Here is a 12,753-nt window from a genome sequence, read left to right on the forward strand (position 1 = left end):
AGTTTCAACATATGTACATTATGACATAATGCAAAAGGTTTGCAGTACTCTCTTGATCTAAACCAGTTTCCTCATATTGAAATTCAGCTCGTCTCATTAGCCCCAGGACACACATAGCAGCTTTATTTTTCATATAAAATAACCAGTTATTGCTGTCCAACCCCATTATGTCAATGACCATTGGCAGGACAGGAGTCCCTAGTATTTGGTTGCTTATTATGAGTCTATTGCAGGTGCTTGAACATGTTGGTATTCTGTCAGTTCTACCCAGGACCAATACCTGAATATCTGATTCTAGAGAGTAGGAATCTGGAATATTTTTTTCTAGCCCTGGTGGTCAGTATATGGTTATAACAGGAATACAAGACAAATGCTTGGAAAAAATAGTTTTAGATATGTTGGCACTATTTTAATTTGTAAACAAGAGTAGGCTTAGTGTCAGGTACATGTCCTTATCTAATTTGAACTGTATATGAGGGATGGCTGTGGTTCCCCAGATTATGTAGCATGCATAGCGCTAGAAAATACAGATGATAAACTAGGATTGTAGGCTAATGGGTCAGGTTTGTCAAAGGTTAAAGTTACCTGTCCTTGGTATAAAGCTTGTGTTGTACCAGGGATTGTAAGGCTAGGGTGCCAAGATACAAGGTTCTATGTACGTATCTGTTGATGCACCTTCCAAGTTACCTTATTGTTATCTCCAAAATTAAATCTAATTATTGCTATGTCTGTATCTGTGCCTCCCTCCTAATTTCATGCCATGTGTTGAGTTCTGCCATGAGCCACTGCACCTGGCCTGGCCCATACACACTTTATTTCCCTCATGTGCTCATTTTACTTGTATTGTAGAGCATGCTGGTAACATCTGGTCCGAATTCAGTGAGGGACTGCTCTTAACTCTGTAAGGTGTCTTGCCTATTTTGGGGTGCTTAGAGTGTGTGCATGCATGTGTGTAATCCATTTAAATCTAGTTTTATTCCTTACTAGTCTTGTGTTGAAGATGGTACTTGAGTAGCATGACTAACCTGGCTAGCTGTGGTTGCCATAATTGATCCATTGGACACCATGTATTTCAGGTGACCAATTTTGACCAATGTTTCAGGACCAGTGGAGCAGAAAACATTCCCCTGTCAATCCTGCTACTTCTAGCATTAGTGATATGACTAGGGCTGCAATCCTATTCACACTTTCCTGAGTGTAAGCCCCATTGAACAAAATAGGACTTACTTCTGACAGATCCGGTTAGGACTGTACCCTAGGATTGTTACCTAGAACTACAGTTTTGAGAAATACATCTGTCTATCAGAACAAGAGATTGAGCGAATAAAGTGATCCCTTTTGAAGGCCAACTCAGACCAATCTTACGTTTAGATCTTGAAGGTATGACAGCAATACAGTACTGCCCTCTTCCTGCTGCTGCAGACTAACATGTTTGTGCCTCACATAGTCCACTGAATGTTAAACATGGCTACCCTTGGCAGTGTGATCCCCACGAAGAGACACTGACTAAGTGTACCTGTTTGGCCATGTGCTTTGCTTTCTCTCCAGTGCTTTGAGTTTTTAAACTGACTTACGACATCTGAAACACTGTCATTCTGGAGTTCTGGTATTTAAATAAGCTTTAGTTAGACTTTAAAAGAGACCTCTTTCTTGCTTTCTTGTTTGGGTTTTATTTGGGAGTTGTGGGGCTAGTACTTGTCATTACGGGTATTATTTATTCTGAGAAAAAAACTATAGGATAAGATTTATTCAGTGATCCTAGATCACACTTTTAAACCAGTTTACATATTGAAATCAGCACATACCCGGGGGGGTGGAGTTAACACTCAGTGCAGTAGCAGGGAACCTCGGAGGACTCCGGGGGGAACTGCTAAATAGATGTGTTTCCAGAGGACCTCAGCAATGAGGGACTCTTCATTGTCTAAGAAGAAGACACGAAGGCTGAGAGCTTGAACTTGGGGGATCTCTAGGGATGGCAGTCGCAGAGGAAACCCCCAGATTTTGCTCTATGCTGGATCATATCGTATACCGGACACCATCTTCGGAAAAGATTCGGAGAAGACAGATTTGGATAGCTGGGTCCCCCCCCCCCCCACGGCCTAGATACGACAACATGACAGCAAAAAAAGCTTTAAACTGTGAGTAACCAGTTCATTAAAAGGCTATAAAAAGAACTGCAATCAAGAGGTTGGAAGGAGGGAAAGATAACTTTACGATTATTTACGTTTGCTGGTAGCCATCCAGAGGGGAAAAGAGTGAACCTGGATTTAAAGAAACCCTTGCTGGAGTATTTTTTTCTTTTTTGTAATAAGGGTGACTGGAAGAAAAGGTGAGAGATAAGACAAGATAAATAAGGGAAGATTAAAGATCACCCTGCTGAAATGGTATGCATAGAAAAGAAATAACTAACTAACCTTTAACAGCTGAAATAACTTTTATTTTCGCTTTCCTAGCAAGAAGGCTCGATTCAGGCCTGGTCATTTAAAGGCATACTAACTTAATTTTGACAGTGTTGATGACCTGGATTACTGATCCACCCCTTTTGGATATTAAAAATTAAGGATTACCTTGGATAAGAAGGGATGCGAGATAATAAGACTTGGATGACTCTAATTGTTTGACTGATATGACATTGTTATTGACTGGAAGCGGAATATTGGCTTACCCCTTTTGGATATAGAAATTGGAAATTAGCCTTATAAGAAGGTGAAACAAGATAATGAGAGTTGGTTGATTTTTTTTAAATTGTTGGATCATTTTATCTCTGTTTTTTTACAGCCAGAGGTATATTGGCTTGATTTGATATGGATAAGAATGGCATTCAAAAATTTAAAGGATGTTAGTAAAAGTTATTAATGGATTTGTTGTGGGATTTCAGAAGTTAAATGAAGCAACAGGTCAGAAAATTATCTGAACAAATGAAGCAAATAAAGTCCTCCCTGACAAGCATGCAGGAACAGATTGCAAATAACAGACAAGAAAAAAGAATGAACATAAGAACATAAGAACAGCCCCACTGGATCAGGCCATAGGCCCATCTAGTCCAGCTTCCTGTATCTCACAGCGGCCCACCAAATGCCCCAAGGAGCACACCAGATAACAAGAGACCTCATCCTGGTGCCCTCCCTTGCATTTGGCATTCTGACATAGCCCATTTCTAAAATCTGGAGGTTGCACACGCATCATGGCTTGTAATCCAGAATGGATTTTTCTTCCAGAAACTTGTCCAATTTGCTTTTAAAGGCATCCAGGCCAGATGCCATCACCACATTATGTGGCAAGGAGTTCCACAGACCGACCACACGCTGAGTAAAGAAATATTTCCTTTTGTCTGTTCTAACTCTCCCAACACTCAATTTGAGTGGATGTCCCCTGGTTCTGGTGTTATGTGAGAGCGTAAAGAGCATCTCTCTATCTACTCTGTCCATCCATTGCATAATTTTGTATGTCTCAATCATGTCCCCCCTCAGGCGCCTCTTTAATAGGCTGAAGAGGCCCAAACGCCATAGCCTTTCCTCATAAGGAAGGTGCCCCAGCCCAGCAATCATCTTAGTCGCTCTCTTTTGTACCTTTTCCATTTCCACTATATCCTTTTTGAGATACGGCGACCAGAACTGGACACAATACTCCAGGTGTGGCCTTACCATCGATTTGTTCAACGGCATTATAATATTAGCCGTTTTGTTCTCAATACCTTTTCTAATGATCCCAAGCATAGAATTGGCCTTCTTTACTGCCGCCACACACTGGGTCGACACTTTCATCAACTTGTCCACCACCACCCCAAGATCTCTCTCCTGATCTGTCACAGACAGCTCAGAACCCATCAGCCTATATGTGAAGTTTTGATTTTTTGCCCCAATGTGCATGACTTTACACTTACTGACATTGAAACTCATCTGCCATTTTGCTGCCCATTCTGCCAGTTTGTAGAGATCCTTCTGGAGCTCCTCACAATCACTTCTGGTCTTCACCACTTGGAAAAGTTTGGTGTCATCCGCAAACTTTGCCACCTCACTGCTCAACCCTGTCTCCAGGTCATTTATGAAGAGGTTGAAAAGCACTGGTCCCAGGACATATCCTTGGGGCACACCACTTTTCTCCTCTCTCCATTGTGAAAATTGCCCATTGACACCCACTCTCTGTTTCCTGGTCTTCAACCAGTTCTCAATCCATGAGAGGACCTGTCCTCTAATTCCCTGACTGTGGAGTTTTTTTTCAGTAGCCTTTGGTGAGGGACCTTGTTGAACACCTTCTGAAAGTCCAGATTTATAATGTCTATGGGTTCTCCTGCATCCACATGGCTGTTGACCTTTTCAAAGAATTCTATAAGGTTTGTGAGGCAAGACTTACCCTTACAGAAGCCATGCTGATTCTCCCTCAGCAAGGGTTGTTCGTCTATGTTTTGAGATTCTATCTTTGATGAGGCATTCCACCATCTTACCTGGTATAGATGTTAGGCTGACCGGCCTATAGTTTCCTGGGTCCACCCTCTTTCCCTTTTTAAAGATCGGTGTGACATTTGATATTCTCCAATCTTCTGGCACTGTGGCTGTTTCAAGGGACAAGTTGCATATTTTAGTCAAGAGATCAGCAACTTCCTTCTTCAATTCCTTAATAACTCTTGGGTGGATGCCATCGGGGCCCGGTGACTTCTTGATCTTTAATTTATCAATGAGGTAAATTATCAATGAAAATTTATCAATTTTCAAATGGATCAAACGTTGGATGAAACTAAAGAAGTGGAGATTTTTGAAATGAGACAGGAGATGGAGAAAGCAATCATTATCAGAATTAAGAATTTTAAGGAAGAAAAAAGAGGGAACTTTCAGAGAGCACGTCGTTTCAAGAAGAGGAAGAATTTTTGAATTAAATCCAAAAAGAACAGAATGAAGAAAAAGAAAGAAGAAAAGAGAGGGATCAAGAAGTACAAGAGAGTTAAGAAGAAAAAGTAGTGGGGGGAGCAAGAAGGAAAACACCAACAAGACAGAGAACAAAGAAAGTACTAAGTCAGAAAGTGAAAATGGCTGAACAAGTAGAATTTTTTTTTTTTTTGGTAGATATTGTTATGTGTAAAACTTGAGTTTGTCTGAGGAGGACCACAGGGAAAACTGCTGCAGGAGAGGAGGCTGCAGTACCAGGAGAGGGAAGGTAGAGGCTGCTATGTGCAGAGGCCTATAAAAGGGGCTGCACAAACAAGGAGGGGGAGACCACCAGGGAAGAGCTGCTGGCCTTGGAGAGCGAGCTCTACAGAGAAAGGGGACCACCAGGGAAGCTGACCAGAGGAGCTGCAGGAAGGAGCGAGCTGGGAGAGACCAAGCTTCGAGCAAAGCTAAAACCTGAGAGCTGAGGAGTGACCTGCAGCAAGGAGCCCCTGGGAGAGCCTCAGAGAACCAGGGAACAAACATCCAGCCTTTGCCTCAAGTCCTGCTGCCTCCTGCCTGCCTAGTGCCTGCCTCAGGTCCTCACTCAATCGGGGAATTTGGAACAAGGGCGTTTTTATTTGGTTCAGGTTCCATTCCTCACAATAAAAGCCTTAAAACTAAGTTTGGTGTTAGTGGTCTCTTTCGATCCTGCATAACAATATTAATGGACCGAATTCTCCTTAGAAGTGAAGAGTATTCCATTAATTATATCAAAGCAAAGCAAATGTAAATGAAAACAAATTTGGGACACAAATATTGCGATAATTAAAGTGGTATTAAGATAACTAAAAGGGTTATTTTTTAAAAGAGAAATGATATAAAATGTTTTATAGATGGTATTTAATTCCAGAGAAAATAGTAAAAATGTACCCTAGGTCATCAAACAAATGTTGGATAAGTAAAGAATTGAGGGAACTTTTTATTATATGTGGTGGATATGCGAAAAAGCAAAGAAATATTGGAAAATGCTATATAAACTATTACAAGAGATATTGAAGTGTGTATTACCATTTAAACTGGAAACATTCCTCTTAAATGCGTCATCAGAAATTAAGAATCAGATAAGAAATATTTTATTCTAAATATTAGTTTAGTGGCAAGAATAGTGTATAAGTAAATGGTTGGCAACCTTCAGTCTCAAAAGACTATGGTATAAGCCTACAGCATCCGGTATTCCCAGGCGGTCTCCCATCCAAGTACTAACCAGGCCTGACCCTGCTTAGCTTCTAAGATCAGACAAGATCAGGCATGTGCAGGGTATAAGTAAAATCTGAAACATTTTTATGATTGGATAGATAATTTTAGATAAAAAAATATTGATTATTTAGTTAAATTATTAATCAGTAGATTAACAAATATGATAATTTTTGTATTGATGAATAATTTTGTTTTTAGACATCAATTTTTTTTTTGGATTAATGTATGCTGTAATCAATAGCCAATACCCTCATGTGTAACCTGTGTAGTCCCAGCCCTAAGTCTAACCTATTTTCCTTACCTGTATCTGTAATAAATAAATAAACTTAGTTATCTGTAATAAATAAATAAATGAAATCAGCACATACTAGCTGTCTCAAGCATGAGTAGCTTTTGAGCTCAAGCTCAAAGGACTCTCATGTCTGAATTTTGTTTGATATCTTGCTTGAACATGCGTTTCAGTGTCAGACACCGCTTTCAGGGACATTCCAGCTTGGCTGAAGCTTTGATAAATCTGTGCTTAGATGATGTTGTTTTCAAGTTTTATAATCTGAACTGTCAAGTGGAGTGATTATTACCAGGGCTGAGTGAGTTCATGCAGGAGACACTCATTCTAAACACCCCGTTGTGACACCAAAGTATGTAATCATACCTTGGAGTGACGAGACATAAGGATACTTGTTGCAGCTTGAAATAACAGAGCAGCATTCATCTTCACGGATCTAAAATGTGAGAGTACAGAAGCTGTATTAAGCAGCTTGTAAGGTTGGCTTGGATAAAAATAAGATTTATTAAATTAGAATCCACAGATTAGGGAGCACAGAATGGAGGCCTGAACCTATCCAACTTTCCAGTGCAGCTGCAGCTGCAATGCAGCCCGGAGGTAAGAGAACAAACACCCCCTTACTTTGAGGAGGCCTCCATGATTCCCCCCCCCCTGCAGTGATGCCCTGTTGGTGTGGCTGCATCAGCGCTAGAAAGTTGGATAGGATTGGGCCCTAAGTGACCTAAAGAGCAAGATGCCCCTATACCTGTTTTGAAGGCGCCAGCTTGAAGTGGAATTAGTCTCAAAGGTGGAGTATAAAATAAATAAATAACTTCCTAACCCAGTTAACCTAGACTGTTGCAAGGTGCAAAAACCAAGATGTTACAAGGGATCCTAGATGTTACAAGAGATCTCAGATGTTGCACTGTAATCCCAGGTACCAAAGCAAACTCAGAAGGCAAAGGTGATCAAATCCAGGCCTTTATTGTAAATCCAAAGTGAGAGAAATCACACTAACGTTACGCGAAGCTTTGAGAGAGTGTGTGTACAAGTCAGAAGTGGAAGTAGAGAAGTGAAGCGAAGCCCAGAGTGCCCTTTGCAGCGCACTTTTATAACAAACGGGTTCCCTCCTTGAGACACATAGATTTCTCTTTGGAGACAATTTATTGGTGGGTTTAAAACATCTGTTGTTTTATAATAGGCTATCTTATACATCCATCATGTACAATATACCTCCAACAGTCAGCAAATGGCACTGCACACAAACCTGACCTCATCCTTAACCATTGGATGATGTACTGTGGCCTTCGTAAGGCAACATACTTGCCATTGACATCACGGTGTGTGTGTTCATCTAAAAACTGCTGCAAAATGATTTTCTGTGGGAATCTGACCTTTGATGTTAATCCGGAAGTGCTTTGATATCATGTCTCTTTAAACTCTAGAATGCAGTTAGTCCACTAAAACTCAGTTAAAATATTACTATTTGTTAGTCACTCTTGTATATGCATCAAAACCGCTTCTGAAATGAAGAACAAAAAATATAAGGAGAGCTGGTGTGAATACTTGCTTTCTAGCATGTGTGTGTGCAAGTGGTGCTCTGACAAATATTATATAGTTATCTACTTATATATGCTTATATATACAATCTCTGAGCTTAAAGCAATGATAGAGCCTGTGTGTTACAAAGCAAGACAAACTGATTTTTTAAAAAGCAGAATGATATTTTCCTGTGGTCTGAAGACAAAGACTTCATTCAAATGTATCAACATTGTTCTAAGAGAACATCTTGTGGCAGGCTGCCCAATCCCAGCCAAAACAGAAACCATCCCTTTTACTCTTCCACTCCAACCTGCTTAGACACCTCCTCTTTACTCTAACTTACACATACAAACCAATCAAAAACATACGTTTCAGGTAAGCATTTACCTTGTTACCTTCCAACAAGACCACATAAGGATTGGAGTCTGAATGGGCACACTTGCTCCCTGACTTTCCATGGGACAAGTACTGTCACAGGTGACATTTTGGGTTGATTTAATCAGCTCTTGGGGCAAATGTTTAAGCAAGGTCTTTCTTGCAAATCAGGGGTCTCCAAATTTTTTGACCAGAGGGCCGCATCAAATATCTGGCGTGGTGTGGAGGGCCAGAAAAAAAATTTAAATATAAAAAATAAATAAATTAAAGATAGATCTTAGATGAGTGAATAAATGAATGAATGGGCTCATTCATTCAACCTCTCTGGCCCTCAGAACACCCTCCAGACACAATCAGAGCACAGTTCTGGTCATGTTTAGCTGAGTGGGCCAGAGGCTTTCAGGGGACAAGAGGTTGGCCGCGGGCCAAAAAGAGGCTTGCTGCGGGCCACATCTGGCCCCCGGGCCAGGGTTTGGAGACCCCTGCTGTAAATCTTCATATTTCTAGGTTTAGCTTGAACCACCAACAATGATAACAGTAAATTTGCAGATAGCGCATCAGCACTGGTACTTCCATACTAGTATATGTTAGGGAAATGTTAGAGAATAGGCCAGAAGGCTTGCCTTAAGTAAAAAGAGCAGACTGTTTCACCTCAAAAAATTGACAGTAGGCTAGAAAAGGCAGGAAGAACAGTTAGAGCCCTGAAGGACCAGAGAGAGAACTTTTGCTGTAAGGTCCAGTAGATAGTTTACATTTTATGGAAAGGCTTCCTAAAAGTCCTAGGAAGCCCTATAAAAGACAGAGCAGGAGCCCTAGTGAGGGGGTTGTTCCTGAGACTGCTGGTGTGGCGACAACATCCAGCATTTGGATTAAAAGGATCATGAGCAGCGGACCTCTGAAAGAGCACAGATTCCAGCTTATGCTGCTTATGCAGCAGCCCATGTAATTACTGGAGCTAGGCGGTTTGACTCTGTTGGGCTTCTTCTCCAGTGGCTGCACTGGCTTACAATTTGTTTCCAGGCCCAATTCAAGGTGCTGGTTCTGACCTTAAAAAGCCCCAGGGTATCTTAGAGACCACCTACTTCCATACAGTCTGGCTTGTCCACTTAGGTCATCGGAAAAGGCCCTTTTATAAGGGAGGTACTTGGGTCGGCAGCAAGAAATAGGGCCTTCTCAATAGTGGCACCAACACTATGGAATTCCTTCCCCTTTGATTTACAAACTGCTCCCTCTCTTGAAACTTTCTGGCGAGGCCTGAAGACATTTCTTAGAAAACTCTTCTGAGTTCTTGGCCTTTTAAACACCTTTTAACATCTTTTTTTTTTAAACATCTGATTCACAGATATAGGGACTTTTATAAAATTTCTGCTGTTGCTCTTTTACTCTTTTAATGTCTGATTGCTGTTATTTGTGAAGTGTTTTTAACTTGCTTTGTGTTTTTAATTGTGTTCGTTTTTGTATTTTTTTATTTATTGTTGTAGGCCGCCTTGGGTCCCTTCAGGGAGAAAGGTAGGATACAAATGTAGTAAGGAAATAAATAGGAACTCAACGCTGTTCATGCCTTCAGCTCTGTAGGAGATGTGCTGGGTCTAGATGTCTGTTTCCTTGGTCATACCATCCTATGACTAATGTTTTTTCTTACCTACTTCCAAGTTCTGTCTGTTTGCTAGTCTAAAATAAACATCTGCTCATCCTGTGTCTGTCTCTTTGTCAGATTCCTGTCTGCTTGGGTCATCCTGTAACTTGGGCTTAATTCTCTGGGGGCAGAGGGTTTTGCCAACTATACAATATCATGATCACAGGTTGCATGATCACATGTAGCAGTTTCATAACTTTTTGGATGCCTCACATGAATTGTTTTGATGTGATTCTAACCTTTACAGATTTGTTGTAAGATGATTCTTATCTCCATATTACAGTTCGGAAGCTGAGGCTGAGAATGAGTACCTAACCTTGCAGCCAGTTTGTGAGTTCGTGGCAAAAGTGAGATTCAAACTTAGGAGGGGCTAATTCTTAGCTCTCATATCAAAGACAATTTCAGTCATTTTTACAGTCAATCTCGACATGTGTACAACTGCATATAAAGCATGCAACAGAAGTGTGCTTCATACCCAAAATGCCTCTTATTTGCAAGAAGCAGCCATGAGGGGTGGTGGTGGTGCCAATAATGAGAGAGGATGGGAGTGCACATGGAGGGAAGGTGCACTCCCCATGTGCCACTTCAGTCTTGTACTAATATGGCCACTAAACCTTAGAACAGTGTTTCTCAAACTGTGGGTCTGGACCCACTAGGTGGGTCGCGAGCCAATTTCATGTGGGTCCCCATTCATTTCAATATTTTATTTTTAATATATTAGACTTGATGCTACCATAGTATGTGACTGCATTTGGGGAAATGTGACAGATCTATACTTTGAACAGGCTACTCACTATATGTTTTTAACATATAGTCAATGGGACTTACTGCTGGGTACGTGTGGGTAGGATTGAGACTAGGATTGTTAAAAATTGTTCTGTTTGATGATGTCACTTCCAGTCATGACATCACTTTCAGTGGGTCCTGACAGATTCTCATTCTAAAAAGTGGGTCCTGGTGCTAGAAGTTTGAGAACCACTGCCTTAGAATATGTTTTATAGGGTGGAGTCTAGCTTTTCTTTCTTGACACTTGCTTTTCTTTCTTGTTCCTTTCAGTTGCTAAGGTAGTTGCATGTGCTCTATGATCATGCAGTGTGCTTGTTTGGTTGCAGAAAACAGTGAGTACATTCTTTCTTCTGGGAGACAGGACCCTATACAGAAATGCTGAATATTGGCTCCTTGAAGTTTCTAAGAAGCTTTTGAACTGGGAAAACCCATTCCACTTATGAAAATGTAGAGCCCCTTAAACACATCTTGGAACTGCCCTTTCTTTTGAAAAGTTTGGAGGCCTACATGGGTGTTCATCATAGAGATATCCACGTCCTAGGGAAATATTTTTGAGAAGTTAGAAATTCTGCAGACATCAGACATCACAATGGTAGAAATATGTCTGTTATGTAACGGGCATTAGTTAGTAGATGCTTGTGACAGTTGCATGAAAGGGCTAGTTTAAGGGGGGAAAGCAAATTTAATCCACAGCACCAGACATTAGGAACTGTGGGGGCCAGTCCTGATTAGAACTGCAATGGTGACCAAAGGTTACAACCCATTATTCTCATTTTGTTGTGGGACTCATCAGAGTCTCTCTCCTTCCCCCATCCCTGCATGGCTATTTAAGAAAAGTTAAGCATTTATAACAGGTTTTTGGTTCTAAGATATGTTTGAATATTGGGAGTAAATAGGAAGGGAAAACATCTGTGTTCCCTATAAAGAGAGAGTCTCATCAGTCCTGCTATTTCTCAAATAAAATTAACAGTTGTTGATATTCATTTGCAATGGATTTGGGCTGTGTCTTTTTACATGCTTCTTTCCCATTATTTCCCCAGTATGCCATTATTTCAGAATAAATTCTTATTTGTACTAAATGTCTCTGTGACTGCTCCACCATTTGCCTTAATTCCCAGTCTCTTTTTTTCCTGAATTCTGTATTCCTAGGCTTTCAACACCTTGGTTGGCAACCTTCAGTCTCGAAAGACTATGGTAGAAGCCTACAGCACCTGGTATTCCCAGGGGGTCTCCCATCTAAGTACTAACCAGGCCTGACCCTGTTTAGCTTCCAAGATCAGACGAGATCCTTAATGTGCCACAAATTTTTAATCTGCTTGCTACATGACTGTCTCTGTGTCCTCTCCTTGTATCTTCTGGTTGTCAGGTTGAGAAAGAACTGTCTAAGAGAGGACCGTCTAAATAATTGAGAGAGAACTATCAGATTGAGAGAGAACTAAGAGAACTGTCTCTATGCTCTCTCATTGTGTCTTCTGGTTGTCAGAGTGCTCTCATTTTGATTCCTTATTACCGTTGCAAAAAATTGCACATTAAGAATTTTATTTTAGTAGTTTGTGACATACGTAGTCAAAATTTATCTTTCCAGAGTAATGTTTTACACCTTTACTTGCTGCCTTGGCCTTGGGGGAACAGAGCGATTTAAAAATTGAGATGGATAAATAATAGGTATAAACAACAGCAGCAATCCGAATTGTGGTTGATGTTCATCAGTAGCATTTCAGCAATGCCAGTTTTTTAAACAGTAAGTAAAAAATGTCAGAGTTGACTAATCAAGACAAAGGCAGATATAACTTGCAACAGTAAGAAAGTTTATTGAATTTCAGCAGTAAACAGAATGTATTTTGCAGTACCTGTTAAACAGTGCACCTCTGTAATTAAAAGAAAGCATATTCTATTATTTTCTATATCCCTTATTTGAAAGAAACTACTAAGCTGTGATTGATTCTGATTCAAGGAGGTTCTCTTTTATTTGGGTTCTCCCTTGCTGCCATGCGTTGAAGGGGTCCCTGTTCTGTTTCTCATGCCTC

Source organism: Tiliqua scincoides, chromosome 5 (assembly GCF_035046505.1).
Source record: "Tiliqua scincoides isolate rTilSci1 chromosome 5, rTilSci1.hap2, whole genome shotgun sequence".
NCBI lineage: Eukaryota > Metazoa > Chordata > Lepidosauria > Squamata > Scincidae > Tiliqua > Tiliqua scincoides.